This window comes from Vulpes lagopus, chromosome 6 (assembly GCF_018345385.1).
Source record: "Vulpes lagopus strain Blue_001 chromosome 6, ASM1834538v1, whole genome shotgun sequence".
NCBI lineage: Eukaryota > Metazoa > Chordata > Mammalia > Carnivora > Canidae > Vulpes > Vulpes lagopus.
This window is the reverse complement of record NC_054829.1, coordinates 87,014,009-87,033,945: the sequence shown is the minus strand read 5'-3', so window position 1 is coordinate 87,033,945 and position 19,937 is coordinate 87,014,009.

The window sequence follows — 19,937 nt, the reverse complement described above, 5'->3', positions numbered from 1 at the left end:
CTAGCACACCTATGATACTTTATAGCTGTTACATGCTTGTCTCCTTACACTAACAAGTCAATTCTTCCAGGAGGGACTTGGTCTTAATCATGGATCCACCATTTCCTGTTAGCAGCTTAGTAAATGTTTGAGGAACAAGTGAGTTAGGGGCATACCTTTAATAGTACTTAATCCCATGGAAGCTGCATATAACATTCGTGTTTAGCATCCGCTCCAGGGAGCAAGAACAACTAACTGCTGTGTTCTCAGAGTAATTTGAATGGTAATCCCCCCTTATCTGCAGTTTGGTTTTGCCCGCAGTTTCAGTTACCCACCAACAACTGCATCTGAAAGCAGATAATCCTCCTTTTGATGAGTAGTCAGAAGGTCAATAGTAGCCTAACTTTATGTTATAATGCTACGTCATTCCCCTCACTTCATCACACAGGCATTTTATCATCTCACATCATCACAAGAAGGGTGAGTACAGTACAAGATACTTGGAGAGACCAATTCACGAAGCTCTCATATCAGTATTTGTTATAATTGTTCTATTTTATTGTTATTGTCGTTACTTTCCTATAGTGCTTAATTTCTAAATTAAACCGTGTCATAGGTCAGTAAATATAGGAATAAAATAGCATGTCTGCAGGGTTTAGTACTATCTGCAGTTTGAGGCATCCCTGGGGGTCTTGGAATGTATTCCTTCAGATAAAGGAGGGACTGTATACTATACACATTTTAAAAATGCCATTGCAGAATCTGAAGAGCCAGGATCTTTCCCCCTTATCTATAGGGTTCTGGCAAGCCTTTGGCTTGTCTGGGTCTCATGTTTCTTAATAGAGCTAATCTGGATTATTTTTAAGGGCAACTTTGGCTCTAAAATTCTGTGATTTTAAAATTCATGAGGAGTAAAATTCTGACATTGCAACAGGAAGGGCAAACGAGTTGTAGAAATAGAGTTGGCTTTGAGATTGTAGAGAAGTTCAGATTAAAAACCAGAAAGAGAAGATTTTGACACAAAGATTCTCTAATAGACTGGCAGTCAGGTGAGAATTGAAGAGTCTTCGAGATATTTTAATGTAAACTATCATGTGTTTTTTGCTATATTTTAAATCATAGATAAATAATGATTATTATATTAGTGAAAATATATATATTTTAAAAGAGGTCAACCACTTTCAACATATAACTCTAATGAGTCAATTTTTAGGGTTCTAAGAGTTTTTTATCCTTACCTCCCCGAATATGAGTTTTCTAGGGGTGTTTTCTCAATGTGGGTCACATGAATTTCTTTTAGATTCTGTTATACCAAGAGTGGGAGATTGAAGAGAAAGTGACTGAAGAGGTTGGCTTGTTTCTTTCCCGGAAAATGCTGCCTGTGGTTTTAGGGGGGCAATTTTGTTGCCAAAGAGATGGAGAATATCAAACTTCTCCATAATCTGGAGATGTCTTTAGATTTTTCTTTCCCACACTCACATCCTCTTCATCTCCAAGCATCTGTAGATGTGACTGGTGTAGACAACCTATTAATTTCACTTTGTTTGAGATGAAATAATTCAAGAGTTATCGAAAATCAAAGTTTGTCCTCTTTTTACCCATTCATGTGTAACAAATTTCTACTGCTTGATTTTTCCCTAAGAAACACGTCCTCATAATCATTATATCCTCAGTATTTACCTTTTCTATGGTAAGAAAGAGTGAGCCCAGAACTTCTGCCTTTGCTGTTAAGAGATATTCAAAATAATAATAATAATAATAATAATAATAATAATAATAATAGTAATAATGTTTTCATGGAAAACATATAAATTCTAGATTTTAAAATATACATTATGTCTAATATTCCTAACAAGTATATGAATTCAGTATTAGGATCTCAATTTTTCAGGTAATTCAATGGAAGCCATTTACTGTGCAGTCACTTCTATATACATGATTTCATTCACTCCTTGCAAAAGCCTTTGAGTATATATTTACATGGTCAGTAGAGGCCCAGAGAAGGGAGTGACTAGCTCCACCTGCCTAGGTTGGAAAAATTTTTTTCCTTTTTCTTTTTTGAGATTTTATTTATTTATTCATGAGAGACACAGAGAGACAGAGAGGCAGAGACACAGGCAGAGGCAGAAGCAGGCTCCATGCAGGAAGCCTGATATGGGACTCGATCCCGGAACCCCCGGGATCACGCCCTGGGCCACAGCAGACACTCAATTGCTGAGCCACCCAGGCATCCCTGGTTGGAAAAAGTTTCTAAAGGATGCTAGGACACAGTACAGAGGAGGAACTGATTTTTAGAGATTAACTTCTAAGATGTGAATCAAAAGAATAAGCGTCTAACTTCGACCAAACTTGGTTGAAAACAGACAAGCATACAATAAAAGCTATAAGTTACAATGATATTGGTGAGAAATTTTGCTGAGAGTGAATAGTTTTGCTTCTCATAGGCTCAAATCTAATAAAAATGCAGAGCTTTATATATCCACATGCCACCCAGCTAATGTCATGCTATGATTATGAGCCACACAGTCAGAGAGTGTTAATACTTCTCTGCTAATCTCATGCTGCTAAGAATCACCAATTCAAAATACACGGATTAGTGATTGTGGGTTAATATCATTAGGTTCATGCTTAAGACATACAATGACCTAAAATATTAGTTGTCTTGATTAGCTAAACTTTGAGTGAATTGCTTGTCATATTGTAACAGTCACCATATACCTAGACAAAGGAACAATTCAAAGGCACAATTTCAAAGCCTTATGTCTTGCTACATTTGGATTCATTATAGCACCTACCAAAATAATAGTGATGGGCATTGCTCGCTGCCCACCAAAAATTCATCTTCTAGAGTAGTTCCTAGGAAGTGGCTGCCCAACTGAAACTTTACTTTCCAGCTTCCACTGCATCTGGGCATGGCCATATGACCAGTTCTTGTCAACAGAATATAAATAAATGATGTGTTTTACTTCCAGGCTATAGTGCCTAGGAGGTTCGTTTTACCTCCTCCGTAGTCTTCCTTCTCACCTGTTGGCTGAATGAAGAGGACCGTGGAACATTTTTGGAGGACAAAGACCCACAGAGGAGATAGCTTGAGCTGTCTGCTGTCTAGGAGCCCTGGTATTGAATATTATTTGAACCGGAGATGTCCTCTATGGCTTCAAGTTCCTGATAGCTCTTACAGTTATAGGAGGTGTTACCTTAATTAATGCAACCCCTTACATTACACTACATGTTCAATCTGTAATTTTTGAATGTTATCAGTCAGGCTCCAGATTCTAAACTCAGGAGATTGGATTTACATCATGGTGCCATAACTTTATATATATAATTTCTGTATTATAGTTTCTACCTATATAGAGAATTTTGTATTCATTTTTGCTTCCCCATTCCTGAAGCCCTAAATTAGTCCATGTGGAATTACTAATATGTTAAAATTGGAGTTGATTGTTTTATATAATATGTGACTCATTTAGCTCCCAAAGGAGATGGTGTATCATCTCATTTAATTCCGAAATGAGATATTTTAAGTAATTAGGAAAGTAGTTTTCTCTTGGTCCTGTTTTTGTTTTTCCTTACTTTTACCAGAAGAGAATTGGCCTTGGTTTTTGTGGACAGTGTCTAATGTTGGAAATCAGGGAGTCTGACTTTATCTCAGCTATACATCAAACTCCACTAAATATTGTTAAATTAGCTTGCTTCTGAGAAGAGAGAGGCTAAGCTATCTCCCAATAAGTCATAAACTCATCTTGCAACTTCTCATTATTCACACAGCATCATTTACTTTATCTCTTAATTAGGCCACTTGTTATTTGGAGCACCTTTTGCTTTTCACCAGGGGCCAGATGGGGCAAGGTAGAGATGAAGTTAAAATTGACCTACCTAGTTAATATTTGAAAACTTAGAGTCAGGTACTTCTTTTTTCTGAAAGGAATGTATTTATAGATTAATTTTAGTCTTAGGTGACTTTTACTAGATCAAATATTGAGGATGATAAATTCTAAGGCACTTGAAGAATTTTAAAGCACTCTACCATAGTTTCTAATATGGAGATAACTATAATTAGAGGAAAGGTGGATTATATTACAAACTGTTTATGGTGGGGAGCTGAGTTTTGACCCTGTCCCGTATATCTCACTGGTATTACCCAACTGTGGTGGTCTTTTGGTCTCCCATAGCTTGGCTGGAGGGTTAGCCAGAGTTCTTAGTGAAGTAAAGAGGTCACGTAGGACATATCAGCAGAGCTGGTACACCCACTCGTCTGGGTTGGGGAGGAAGTGGAGGCTGGGGTCAGGCAAGGGGCCTTTTTCTGCTTTTAGACAGTGGCAAAGCATCTCAGACTGGGGTTTCACTTTATTTTTGTTTATGTGGAGTTGGTTCAGACACAAGTAAAATTGCGGTGTCTTAACCTCTAGTAAGTTTTCAAACATACGTCTAGCTTCATCAAGGTTGGTCTCTTAAGAATACAGCTGGTATCTCAGAGTTGGTGGTATTCTAAATTTAAGATAAAACTGACACACTTTCACTTAAATCTCACAGTCTAACTTTTGGGGCTGTTAGTTAATGAAAAATATTTTCTTTTAAAGAAGAAGGATAAAACCCTATATACAGGAAGTTAATTTTCCTAAAACACATTTTAGTTTTATGGTAATTGTATAAAATTGGGCAACTGATTTATTTCTTGTGGTTCTATCTTCTATCCCAAGTTTTATCCATGTGGGCCAGAAGAGAAGAACCAGGAAATAAAATCAGTTAAACTTTTGTCCCATTGTGCCAGGTATGTGTGAACACATGGCTAGATGTGTGTACATCCTTTTTCTCACACAAAGGATTTGACTTTTTTTTATTTATTTTTATTTATTTTTTAATTTTTTTTTTATTATTTATTTATGATAGTCATACAGAGAGAGAGTGGCAGAGACAAGGCAGAGACATAGGCAGAGGGAGAAGCAGGCTCCAGGCACCGGGAGCCTGACGTGGGATTCGATCCCGGGTCTCCAGGATCGCGCCCTGGGCCAAAGGCAGGCGCCAAACCGCTGTGCCACCCAGGGATCCCTGACTCTTTTTTTAAAAATAAAAATCCATGAAACATAAAGGCTTATAATAAGTAGTTAAGAGATTTGGGGAAGAATGCTAAGAAATCAATACAATTTATAAGTGTTGGGATAAATTTTGTATAAAATATAAAATGCCCAGTTCTATACATTGGCTTATAAATATTAATTTAGTTGCTTTGAAACAACATAATTTGGTATCAAATGCTTAAAAACACTGATTTCAGTCAATATAGTTAAAATATAGATTGTATGTATCTGTTGGGCTATTAAGGATGACATTTCCCATTTTGGTACTGTTGTTCTAGTTCTAGAATCTCCCAAGAAACTGGAGGAGAGATGCTAAGAGGATAGGCATGGAGAAAAAAGGGGTGTTCTTGCCTGGGTTTTATTTTAGCTCTATGGCAACCCAGGTTCTAGATGGGCTAAGACTGGAGGTGAGAGCAGAAATTTTGGTTCAGATAAAAACCAATGTCTTCCATAGTAGTCAAATCAGTGTATTCAGATAGCAGCACTGGAATTGGCATTATGAGCTAGGGGATTTCTTCTTGGCATCTGGGTCTTTTAATCTGGTGCCAAACTGCTGTCTTGATTATCCTTTGTTTTCATTTCCTAGATAAGGGGTCAGTAAGCTCTTGGACCAAAACCACCCAAATCTTATTTTTGTAAGTAAAGTCTTATTGGAACATGGCCTTGCCCATTTATTTATATAGGGCTGCAACACTAAAGTTGAATTGTTGGGTCAGAAACCATATAGCCTGCAAAGCCTAGAATATTTACTATTTGGCCCATTTACAGAAAAGGGCCCACACCTGTTCCAGATGAAAGATCTTTCATATTTTAGTCTATTCTTTAACTCAAGCCTATGAGTCAGACTCTCACCCTAGTTCCCACCCTATCATTTCTGGCTACATCAAGTCATTTTTGTGGTGTGATGAACAGTGTTCCATGAGTGGTATCAGATGCACGGACCTGGCTTTGAACCACACAATACAATGCTTTCTGTTTTGTTTTCATTCATCCTGATAATGCTCTATTTTATGGTCAGCATAGGACACTGAATCAATGATTTTAAAGATAAGTGGTTAATGACTCAGTGATCTCTTTCTGGTTATAAGCAATAACTCAGTAGGTGCAGTTTGTAAATGTCCTTGGAATTTCTGCCAGATATAAATATCCTTTTTTACATGGGTTCATCTGACATTTATCTGTCACTTTTTCTGCTGTTTCCATTTGGTCCCATGTAAGAAAATTCTGTAATTAGTCCGTGTCGCTGGTCTTCTGGGTGTCCATCGAAAGATGAATGGATAAAGAAGATGTGGTTTATGTATACAATGGAATATTACTCAGCCATTAGAAACAACAAATACCCACCATTTGCTTCAACGTGGATGGAACTGGAGGGTATTATGCTGAGTGAAATAAGTCAATCGGAGAAGGACAAACAGTGTATGTTCTCATTCATTTGGGGAATATGAATAATAGTGAAAGGGAATATAAAGGAAGGGAAAAGAAATGTTGGGAAATATCAGGAAGGGAGACAGAACATAAAGACTCCTAACTCGGGGAAACGAACTAGGGGTGGTGGAAGGGGAGGAGGGCGGGTGTTGGAGGGGAATGGGTGACGGGCACTGAGGTGGACGCTTGATGGGATGAGCACTGGGTGTTGTTCTGTATGTTGGTAAATTGAACACCAATAAAAATTAATTAAAAAAAAAAAAAGAAAATTCTGTAATTATTCCTATTGTTCTTACTTTCCTCAAAGGTTTTAGTTTCATTTGTAAATCTGGGAATTTTAGTATGAATAATGACATTAATACTTTTATTTATTATCCTTTAAGCATTTAAAGTGCTCTAAGATTGATGATCTTAATTGATGCCTGTAACAGGCATTGCCTCCCGGAAAGAGATCTGATTGGCTGGAGATAAGGACGGGAAAGGGAAGAAGACTTAAATTTAATGGCTTTTAAATTTTGCATCATCTATGCATTCCTTATCCATTACTGTATAGCAGAATTCTCAAAAACTTAGCAGCCTAAAACAACACACATTTATTGACTTGAAGTTTCTGAGAGTCAGGGATCCAGGCATGGTTAGCTGGGTCCTCTGCATCAGAGTCTTCATACATCTGCAAGCCAAGGCTGGAGTCTCCTATAAAGGCTTGATTGGGGAAGAATCTGCTTCCAATCTACATGGTTATTGGCAGGATTCAGTTCCTTGAGGACTGTTGGGCTGAGAGCCTCAGTTCCTATTTGTTTGTTGGCTGGGGGCCTCCCCAGTTCTTCTCCAACATGACAGCTAGCTTCATCAAAGTCAGGAAGCTTAAAAGGCAATTAAAGTCTGCTAGCAAAATGGAAGTCATATTTTATGCACCCTAATGATGAAAGTGACATTACATCGCTTTATCCTATTCTGTTTGTTAGAACAAGTCTTTAGGCCATCCCACAGTTAAAGGGAAGGTATTACACAGGGCATGAGTTTCAGGAGTTGGGGATCACAGAAGTTACATTTTAGAGTCTGCCGGTCACAACGTGTGATATTGCATATTTAGTAAAATTTAAAAAATAAAAATATTTGTAGACATCCAAGACTAAATGAAAATGAAAATCTCAGTGTAATAGGTGAATAGTAATTCATTTTTTAAAATAAAAAATAGTGGGATCCCTGGGTGGCGCAGCGGTTTGGCGCCTGCCTTTGGCCCAGGGCGCGATCCTGGAGACCCGGGATCGAATCCCACGTTGGGCTCCCGGTGCGTGGAGCCTGCTTCTCCCTCTGCCTATGTCTCTGCCTCTCTCTCTCCCTCTCTGTGACTATCATAAATAAATAAAAATTAAAAAGAAAAAAAAAGAAAATTAAAAAAAAATATAGTGTGTGCATATATACATATATATATGTGTGTATATAAATGCATACAAAATAATAGGAATGATACAAATCAAATGGTGTCTTTATCCATTCAGGCTGGTGTGATAGCATACCATAGACTGGATGAATGATTTATGAGTAATAAATATTTATTTAAAGTTTTATTTAAACTCCATTAACATACAGTGTAATATTAGTTTCAGGTATATAATTTAGTGATTCAACACTTACATGCAATACCCGGTGCTCATCACAGCAGGCACACTCCATGAATAACAAATATTTATAACAAATAACAAATATAACAAATATTTATTCACAGTGATGGATGCTGGGAAATCCAAGATTAAGGCATTGGCAAATTTGATGTCTGGTAAGAGCCCACTTCCTATTTCACAGCCATTTTCTTGCTATGTCCTCACATGGTGACAGGGGTGAGGGAGCTCTCTGGGGTGTCTTTAATAAAGAGACCCGTTCATGAGGGCCCTTATGACTTTAAGCACTTTCCCAAAGGCTGTAAATCCTAATGTCATAAGTTTGAGGATTAGGTTTCAACACATGAATTTCGAAGGATACAAACATTCAAACTATAGCAGTTAGCAATGATTATTTCTATGGAGAAATGAGAAGAAATGATATAAAGGAACTTTTATAGCTTAATCTAGCTCTTTGTTTTTTTCTCAACATGATAGGAAAGTAATTAGAATCATTTTATAAAGTTGTAGTGGCTTTCCACTACAGGAGTGGAAAACTGGCTTTTCAATGCTATATGGTAACTTAATTGCAGGATCAGGATTCAAAATAGTTCTGAACATCAAAGATTTTTTAAAAATTTATTTATTGGATGATTTATTTATTTCAAAACCAAATTTTTCACATAAAAATTGTTTAAAAATTTAAAAACTACTGTAAGAATTATGGGTATTAATTTCTTTGGTGATGCCTGGCTAACTTCATTGAGTGGCTATCTCTACTAAATATTTCTGGTAATTCAGCCACTTTTAAACCATGATAAAAGAAATTTATATTTAATCCTTTGGTGAGGGTGCCAGATTTAGTAAATGAAAATATAAGATGCCCAATTTAATTTGAATTTCAAATACACAATGTTTAAGTATGTCTCAAATATGCACATACTTTATACCTACAATATTTGGACATACACTACAAAATTTCTCACTGTTTATCTGAAACACATTTAACTAGATGTCCTGTAGTCTATCTAAAACTCTTTCATATGGTCAATGAAAAAAGCAGTGTAGGTTCTTGAGCAGAAGGATTACATAGGAAAATAGAATTTTAAAAGGATCACTTCCTGCTTCATTAGTGTCTACCAGACCCCAAGACCATTATTCTTCTCTTTATGACCCAGGGACTAATCCATTCAACAAACATTTATGCACCCCTGCTATGTATGAGGCACTGCACCTGCTACTGGAGACACATAATCAAACAAGTTTCCATTCTTGCCTTCAAGAAACTCAAAGCCTTTCTTCGCTGGTTCTTATTATAGGATTTTTTGGGGAAGGATTACTAAAGGTAAGAATATACCAAATCTGATAAAAACAGATCAGTATGTTGTGAATGTCTCTTAGCTCTCAAAATTTTGTATATTTTGGACAGTGTTAACATCCTTACAGCTTTTAAAATTATAAGCTATAATGGATGCTTATGAGAAGAATATTTTTGAAAATTGAGAAATTAAAAAAATAGTTTGGAAGGGTTTTGTTTGCTTTGAGTCCTCATCATTGTTTCTATTCTTCTGAAATAGTCACTGAAAAATCTCTGTAGAAGTATAAAGAAGTAATATAATTTTGCAGAATGTGATTTACCAATATAAGATTGCTAAATTTCACTTTATGACTATATTCCAGGAAAATAGAAAAACAAAATTCAATAAGGAAATAATCTGCAACTAAATTTTAATAAATGTCCCAGAGATAGAGCTTTGTGTCAAGTCCTTTGTACATTGATTTAGTAGATTTTTTTCTGTTTAAAACACAATATTCCTTGAAGTTTATCCCAGTGATGTAACATAGTTGGATGACTGATCAATTAGTGACTGCATGAGTTTTAAATTTCCATATTTTTAGATTGAGTAACAGCCTTCTGGTGGGGAAAGGATGACTGTGTAGCCACAGAAAAGTGGAAGAAAATTGTAGTGTGCCATCCAAGACCTGATTGCTGTCAGAGCCAGTCCTCACATTCTCCATGCTTGGCTGTTGATCAGAGGGAATAACACTGAAGGCTGCATTGCCATGCCCTCGGAGCCTTCTCACCTTTAGTCAATGGATGGCCATGACAGGAGAGAGGCAGGCAGGAAGAAGAGGGAAACCAGGGTTTCCCCCCACCCCTTTCTGTGTCCAGCAGCATCTGTGACAGTACTTGTACCTTTCTTGGGGCCCCTGCATTCACCTGGTGCCTCCCGGCCCTGTGCTCTGCCATTCTCTTTCCTTCCTCTGATTTAAGGAGGACAGTGGCTACCTGATGCTGTCACCTCATGGAGCCTATTTGTTTCTCAAGCCCTCCATCTTCCGTGGTACTGATTCCCTGAGCTAAATTCTTTGTTATATGTACTTGAAGTGGTTGGTCTCTAGTTTTCCAGTTAGATTTTGGGAACATGGGAGTGTTTAGGAGACTATTCAGATATCAAGGATCCGTATTTCTCACTCCTGGACATCATCTTCAGGGAGTTTCAAATAAACAAGTGAACAGCTATTCCTTTACCACTAGTGCTTTCTGTGTTTCAAGGATCAGAGACTGCTCAGGGTCTTCCGGGGCAGAGGATTCCTGAGAATTTTTAGGTAGTAGAGCATGAATCTGTGGTTTGCCTCAAACCAAGTTTTTCTTTATTTTGTGAACATATATAATTTCTTTTTTTTTAATAGTGAGGAGTTGGTATCATTTCTAGATCAATAATTCTTAAAGTGAATATGTAAGGGAAAAGGAGAATAAAGGAAGGCTGAATGAAATGGGGGAAAAGAGGAAATTTTGAGGTAAGGGAAAACAGGAAGATGATATGGAATCAGATAACATAACTATTTTCTTTGAAAAGGGCAATAATTTTGATTAAAAAGAGACTAAAAAAATCTATTTTCTCAGAAATGTTTCTCCGAACGCTGAAGTTCATTAACACATTGCAGATGCTTGTGTGAAATAATAAACCATATGATCATATCATAAATGAATGTTTATGATATACATTGTGAATAGTGGTAATCACAGCCTCTTAGTGAACTTTGTTTGGCAGCAAAGGAAAGGACAATATTTCATAGTGAAAGCAGCGTGCTTGACAAATGGACAGCATTAGCACAAACCTGCTGGAGGGGTGGAGGCGATCACATGTCCTTGGTTTATTATATAGATGTAAAATGCCTTACTCCAGAATACTTACTCATAATCTGGTGAACTAAGGGCCTTGTTAGCTGATTGTTAAAAAAGGTCAAACTGTGAAGTAGGATTTGTGTAAATCATAAATCTCACTGCTTTCTGGAATCAAATACAAAGTAGACAAGTCCTTTCTTAAATGTTCCAAGGCATTACTGCTATGCAGCGTAGTATCGTCTTTCAGACCAAGGGCTCTGCAGTCAGGCTGCCTCAGTGCAAATGCTGCTTTGCTCATTTCTTAACTGAGGCATCTTGAGCTAGTTAATTAACCTCTCTGGGCCTCTTTTGTAAAATACGGACAGAAAGAGCACCTCCTACATAGTGTTGTGAGGACTCAACATACTCGTAAAACTTAAACTTAAATCAGTATCTGGAACTTAGTAAGGCCTCAATAAAGGTTAAATATTGTTATTGCCAGAGATGATACCTGTGATTTTAGAGCTTGTATTAGATTCAAAGTATGGGCAACACATTTTAGATAAATGCATAAAGTCATATACCATATTAAGCGTAAGCAATCCTGTTGGTTCATAATTCGTTCCACCTTACAGGAAGACAAAAAAATCCCCACGGTGACAGCAGGGAGATGTGGCAAACAGGAAGCAACAGTAAAACATTTAACAGTGAAATTCATTTCTTCAAGCACATTCTACACATACATGTTGAAGAGACATGTGACCATATGTTACGGTAGCAATAAAGCAGAATAGTTGAGATTGGAAAATCTGCAACAGAATAAAGTCACTGCATTTAGATAGACAATATATCAAGAAACAGTAGGTGTGAAACTGCTATCATTCAGCTTATGTACCCTTTGTTTCCTGACGGTTTTTAACTTCCTGAAGTCAAATGACATTTTTGACAGATGGAAATTTATGAGCTGCTTAGGGAAATAAGCACATATCTTAAGGGGCAACATCACCTTTTCCATAAATGTAAAAAAAAACTTTAAAACATAGTTTAGGTAGAAAACAACTGATAGAAACTTTCTTTCTCTCCCACTCTCTCCTATTCCCTTTCTCTCTCTCTTTCTTTTTTTTCTCTCTCTCTTCCTTCTGACAGATAGTGGTTCCAATCTTCATATTAACAAATATCAACCCAGCAATGAAGATTGCCAGCTACATTTTTGAGTGAACATCCATTTTGTCACTATCACTGTTGGGTCACCAGTTTTGTAGCAGACTCTGACCAAGTCCTGCTATAATGACTTTGATGGTTGATAGGGTCCATGTAGGATTTTCAGTACGAGAACTCTGGAAACAAAAGATTGAAATAGCACTACTTATAAGTGCAACTGGGTTTAGGAAAGTGTAAATAAATCATGCATATACTTTTAGGGAACTTAGGATAATACTCTTATCCTCCAGAACAAAGTTAACCCTTGTTGGCTCAAATAAGTTGGTGTTCTATCTCACCCAATTCATTTGGCAGGAACAAGTTTACATGATAGTGTGGGGATGGCCGTACAATTCTTATAGGAAATGAAAGGAGTATATCAGTGTGATTTTGAGTTCATAAACATTGAGCACAGTGAATCCATTGACCTACCTGTGGTAGTTTATGCCAAATATATGCTGTGTTTTTGACACCAATCCCTCCTCTTTAGAATTTTGAAACATCTATGGTTTTTGAATAGTTTAATGCCCTCACCAACTCAAGTGTGCCATGGTAGCACAGAACATGTATTAAAGATGACCTTAGAGCAACATTTACAGAACTAGAAATAAGAGCACATGGTTGTGAGTAAGATAATGGTCACTGTGTGCCCAGTCCTGAAGGAAGATGAGTGGGAAGCTCCAAAGCCCAGTTTGCTGCCTTTCTCCTAGTTTTATTTGTATATTCTGTGGAATTGCTACTACATCACTGCCTCTGAACTCCCTCTTACTGTGAGACTCTCTACCATTTTGCAGGCACTCAGAAGGATGAAGGGCCTAGAGCAGCTGAGGCAAATATGATTCACTGCAACTTCTTAGTCACTAGTTTATGAGGGCACCTGGCTGGCTCAGTCAGTGGAGCATGTGACTCTTGATCTCAGGGTTGTAAGTTTGAGCCCCACATTGGGTGTAGAGATTACTTTAAAATCTTTAGGGGGCACCTGGGTGGCTCAGTTCATTAAGCATCTGCCTTTGGCTCAGGTCATGATCCTGGGGTCCTGAGATGGAGCCCCACATTGGGATCCCTGCTTGAGTGAGGGGAAAAGTGCTGCTTCTCCTTCTCCCTCTGTTGCTCCCCTTGCTTGTGCTCTCTCTCTCAAATAAATAAATAAAATCTTTAAAAAGATAATTGGCTTATTAGCAGAGGTGAGGCAAAATGAACATAGTAAAAGCAATGAAGTTTGACAAATGGGCAGCAACAGCATAAAGCTTATAGAGGATAGGAAGATGGACTCAATGGGACAACTATTCCTTTTTTCCTGAAAGTTCCAGTTGCATGACCCACCAAGAAGGAATGCTGTCTCTTCTACATAATGGGAGGAACAGTAGCTCTTCTGCAAAAATTTCCTAGGTCATCCCAAGAGAAGTACTGCCTCTTTTCCAAATTACCATAGAACTTTAAATGTGCTGGGGGATCCCTGGGTGGCTCAGGGGTTTAGCGCCTGCTTTTGGCCCAGGGTGTGATCCTGGAGTCCCGGGATCGAGTCCCGCATTGGGCTCCCTGTGGGGAGCCCGCTTCTCTCTCTGCCTATGTCTCTGCCTCTCTCTCTCTCTGTGTCTCTCATGAATAAATAAATAAAATCTTAAAAAAATAAAGAAGTTTAAATGTGCTCCTTTGCATGATAATTAACATCTCATTTCCCATTCAATTGGATGAGACTGGAGGGAAAGAAAAAAAATACAAAAATTAATCTAGATAAACAGATTTGATAATTGCAAATAAGTTATTTTGATAGTATGGTCAAAGAAAGGCTCTTTGAGGAGGTGATAGTTAAGCTGAGACCTAAAGAATGAGCAGGAACTGGCTATAAAAGCAAGGGAAAGAATATTCCAGAGAGACAGAACAACATGTACAAAGGCCCTAAGAAAAGAGAGGACCTGTGGTGGGTACTGAGGCAGCTGACTGTAGGCCAGTTTGACTGCAACTCAGTGAATGTTCAGAACAGAAGAGAGAAAAGCAAATCCATATGCAAATCCATATGCAGAATAAGTGTTGATTTCAATAAAGACAGAACATTGCCCTTCTGTGATGGAAATGGTATCAAATGTAATAAACTTGTCACCACATAGCTAGCTGATCACCTGGGGAATGGTGCCATATGGGAGCTCCGTGTTGGTCTCTGCTGCTGACAGATCAGGCCCTCAGCAGTGGCTATAGTCACATTAGCCTTGCTGAGCCCATGCATAACCTCCATCCCTGCCACCATGGTCATTTGGTTAATTAGCCCATTGGACAATATCAGGGGTGGTTGGGGAATGAGGATGACTAGTATCCACAGAACAGGTCATCCTATCCCCTTAATTATTAGGATTCTTCTCTCTGGCATTGCCTTTTGATAAGCATTCATATGGAACACAACCATCTTCACAGTTTTCCCATTCAGAAAGGTCTATCCACATACCTGTTCCCAAATATCTCTGTCTCCAATTTTCTAATCATGTTCCTTCTAAGTCCCTGCCTATCCAACAAAACCATTGGCCATTACACTCCCCTCTGTTTCCCCGCCAAAAAAAGAAAAAAAAAGAGAGCCTGGCTAGTACATCTAATTTCATTGGTCAAAGTGGTTTTTAAAAATCATTTTTTTGGTGGAATATATTGCTTGATCAGATACAGTAGATTTACCCCTATAATTTAGCATACTCTGCCCAATGCATAAAATGCAATAATTATTTTTTACCTAATTGCTGGAGAGCTTGGATCATAAAAGGTAATTGTCAACTAAAGATATTTCTACTTAAACTTTGGTTTTGTTCATAATATGTAACAAAATTTATGAATGCATTTACATTTAGAAACATGGTTTAAACCCAATATAAGATAATCACTTATTTTTTGAAAAATTCATCTTTTTGTAATTCCATCACCCTGAGGGAAATATGATCTTGCCAAGTATCTTTATTACTATGCCTTCCATATTTCACTCTTGTGTCTGAAAATCATGGAAAATCAAAGCTACAGACAAAAATAGTAAGTAATGTACTACCCAAAGTAGTCACAAAATATTTTTTTATTAACTCTGCTAAGGTTTTCAATTATAAAGTGACTATAAAACCTATAAAAGGGTTTGAATTCAAATGGCAAGGCTAAATGTAAATAAATTAACAAATAAATATATAATATAATGTCATGCAATGCTACATATATTAAAGTAATAGATTGTGCTCATAGTGTTGATTACCAAAATACTTGTATTCAAATTTGGCTATTATGAAATCTTTTATTTTTACCTCTTCAGAAAATCATGGAAAGCATGCTCCTTAGTAAATAAAATCAACAGTTTGCTTCCTGTTATAAGGAATAATTTGGAAGGTAACTTGAAGAAGGTATCAAGCAGTTATTTTTGGTTTCAGTTTATGCAATTTTTTTTTTCCAGTATGCAAAGTAAGGTTTGTGAAGAAAGCTGTCGTCTCTTGAACTTCCTGTTTGAGTAGTGAAACAGAGGTCTAGGAAAGTTGACTATGACCAAGCGATAATGACAGTTTATTCACTGGAGCACTTTGTTTTTCTCCTGCCCATAAGCATAGCCTTAGGAAGATGAAACCCTCACCACAGCACATGTGTACATTTTGCTGAATTGACCAAAAATTGTGCAATCCAAATCCCAGCCTAAAAGTTGGGAGTTTCACTGGAAAACCTAACTGAAACTGACAAAAGACTATAATTATAAAAAGATTAGTATTTGAGACCCCAAAAGTCAGTTGTTTAGAATAGTAATTACTAGAGACAAAACTCAACAATATTTTTAAAATTCATCCTTCAAAAACTGGTCACCAGATGGAAAATTCTATTGCTGTTATGTAGAAATCCTTCTTTAGATGACTGGAAAGAAAATTTTAAAATAAGTAGCCCTGTTCCATAGTAGTTTGTTTTGCATGTTAGGTACTGAGGTATTTATAATATCCATGATAGAACTTTTCAGGCTACTTTCATTCTTTCCAGTATCTTTCACATCAATTTACCAGGATATTTGTTCTTGATTGTATGGCAATCTATCAAGACAAAGATGAGTATCGAGACACTAGTCTAATCAGGATTAATTGCTGTTAATTTTAGGAGCACAGATGCAACACATATTACCCAAGCTCCTGTTTTCTGTTAATGTTAAATCAACACAATACTGACTATTTGCTTTATTGGACCTTTTCAGAAGAAATCTTTGCTCAGTCTCAGTAGTGCCTTAATATGAGATTCAGTGTAAACTTATATGTCAAGTGATAACTATTAAACATTTTCCTTTCTTCCTATCTACTTAAGATTCACTTTCTAGGGATCCCTGGGTGGCACAGCGGTTTGGCGCCTGCCTTTAACACAGGGCGCGATCCTGGAGACCCGGGATCGAATCCCACGTCGGGCTCCCGGTGCATGGAGCCTGCCTCTCCCTCTGCCTATGTCTCTGCTTCTCTCTCTCTCTCTCTGTGACTATAATAAATAAATAAAAATTTAAAAAAAAAAAAAAAAAAAAAAAGATTCACTTTCTAGGCACTTCAAAATCCCTCTGGGCCCTTAAGGGCAGAAAACACACAAGGCATTGGTTTAAGACTGTGCAACTCCAAACTTCGGCATAGTCTGCTAAATATAAATGCTTTGTGTTGTTGGTCAGTGAGGGAATCAGGGCAGTGTGCATAATAGAGCAGAGTGATTTAGGAAAAGGACTGCAGTTGCAAGAATCAAGAGGGAGGTAAAAACTAAAAATTCAATAAATACAGATGTTAGAGAAAGAGGAGACTGGAGACTTGAAGATATCCAAACTGCACCTACTATAAGCAGACAGTCACTGTGCCTTTCCTCTGTCCATACATTGCATCCCTGGTACCTCTCCAGTGTCTGAATCTCTTCTTTATTGACACCAGGCAGAAGAGATTAAGGCCCACCCTCACAGCTTCATTTTAACTTAATTACCTCTTCAAAGGTCGTATCTTGAGTGCAGTCACATTCTGAGGTACTGAGATTTAAGGCTTCAACATAGGAATTTCAGGGAGGACACAATTCAGTGCATGACATCTCCCAATTTTTCTTCTGTTTCATTGCTAGGCTCAATCCCCAAATTTCAGTTTCCTTCCTTCCTTCCTTCCTTCCTTCCTTCCTTCCTTCCTTCCTTCCTTCCTTCCTTCCTCTCTTCCTTCCTCTCTTTCTTTCTTTCTTTCTTTCTTTCTTTCTTTCTTTCTTTCTTTCTTTCTTTCTTTCTTCTTTCTTTCTTTCTTTCTTTCTTTCTTTCTTTCTTTCTTTCTTTCTTTCTTTCTTTCTTTCTTTCTTTTCTCTTTCCTTCTTTCTAGAGAGAGAGAGAAAGTAGAGGGGGAGGGGCAGAAGGAGAGAGAGAGAATCTTAATTCCTGGTGCAGAGCCTGATGTGGGTCATGATCTCATGACTTGAGCTGAAACCAAGAGTTGGACAATTAACTGACTGAGCTGCCCAGGCACCTCTCAGTTCTATTTCTAAAGCAGAGCAACCTTGTTGTCTATTAAATACTCTGTATGTTCCAAACAAAATGTTATCTACTTTTGGATCTCATTTTTTAAAGCAATATAGCTCAGGTGAAAGTTTTAAGATTGCAGTTTCACCTATAATATGAATAAGTTCTATGGTTTGATTTGGTCGATATTTGTGCATAATACAGAAGAATCCATTATTTATTCTCCTTGTCCTAAAGTTCCTGCAGAGCCACTGGATGGATGAGGTTGGCTGAGATACCCCGTTTTCCTTTTTGAACTCCTGCATTTTCTCTTGAGTTTGCTCACTTGACTTACAATAAGAACTTGTAGAGATGTTAATTCAGAGGAAATATCTTGTCAGCTGCTAACATATCAGCCTCAGGACTTTTTCCAAACAAAAGGTATCCAGCTATTATTAAACATATTAGATAGATGAGAGGTTATAGGTCAAGGCCTCATGCAGCACCTTAGTTCTATGCTGTTTACTGACTGAATGTGAATTTGACCTACCGTCTGCCATGTCCTGATGTCCCTCCAATAACAGATATAAGAAACTTCTGTTTTTGAAACTGTCATAAGATTTTGGAATTCTCAACATTGGATACTGTAAGGTCTGTCATTGTTTATGTTCCTCTTCCTCCCTTTTAAAAATTAAAGAAATATTTTTGGGGGATTATCTCTAATCCCATAATCCCCCAAGATTACTCTTATTAAGTTTTCATTTTACCTTCCCATCCTGATCAACATCAGTTAACACACTGGCAAGTCTCCTTAGCCAGCCTTTCCTGGTTTAAGCAAGGAGAGAATTGAGTCATGCCAGTCAAGGTCATACACAGCAGGAGGAGGTACACAGCAGTTGGTGGGAGGCACTGAAGGGAAGGAGTCCTGGGTCAATGCCAAAAGAGAGTAAATTATTGAGACATTGTTCCAGGAAGCAGAAAGCTAGTGAAAGTTTTGGGAAACAAATGCAACATTGTGAACCAAGAAATAGTTCAAAAGGTGAATCAAGATGAAAAACCCAGGAGGAGAGGCAAGAGAGTAAAACAAAATGGCCAGCGTCCAAAGGAAATAAACAGATTGAAGGGTAGTTCAGGAACAAAACCTTTGATTCTGTTGATATTTTCCTTTATACATTTCTTAGCTATAACATTAAGGGCCAGTTAAAATGTCACTAGGACTGGAATTTTGGATCAATGTCTCTATAATAAGACATTATTGTGTTATAGATATTTAAGTTAACTGCTTGGTGAGTACTATGTGGTTCTTCTGAATTCCTTTTTTTATAAAGTCATCATGATGGGGAAACAATAATCACAACACCTTGTGATATTAAAATACAATACAATAATACAACAAACATAATCATTAGTAAATTTTTAAATTACATGCTTAAATCCTCCTAACATGTCTGTGAGAGAAGCATATTATTATTTCCATTGCACGGATGAGAAAATGGAGGCATGGGAATGCTGAGTAACTTTCTCATGTTCACACAAATGAGTAGGTGGCATAGCAAGGATTTGAATTGATTACTATGCAATGAGTGAAGAGATAAAATAATGAAACAGAATAAACACATGAGGATCCAATGAATTCTTGGATGAAGATCAAGGAGAGTTCTGCTAATGGGATACGCTATCCTCTTTGAGTCATCCCACAGCTTGGTGACCATGTCAACATTATCTCTGATTCTGCTTTCACATGAACATTACCTTTGATACTGTTCTTATTACCCAGGCACTAAAAGTAATAAATGAAAAAGGATCCATCCTGATTTTTCTTTTACTAAAACACCCCAAGTTTTGAAGACATTCTCACCCCACAGGGCTGGAGTGTTCCATTCATGCTAATTTTTTAAAAGTTTGTATTTAAATTCTAGTTAGTTAACATAGAGTGTAATATTTGTTTCAGGAGTACAATTTAGCGATTCATCACTTACATATAACACCCAGTGCTCATCACAACAAGTGCCCTCCTCGGTACCCATCACCCACCTACCCCATTCCCCACCAACCTCCCCTCCAGCAACTCTCAGTTTGTTCTCTATAGATAAGAGTCTTTTATGGTTTGC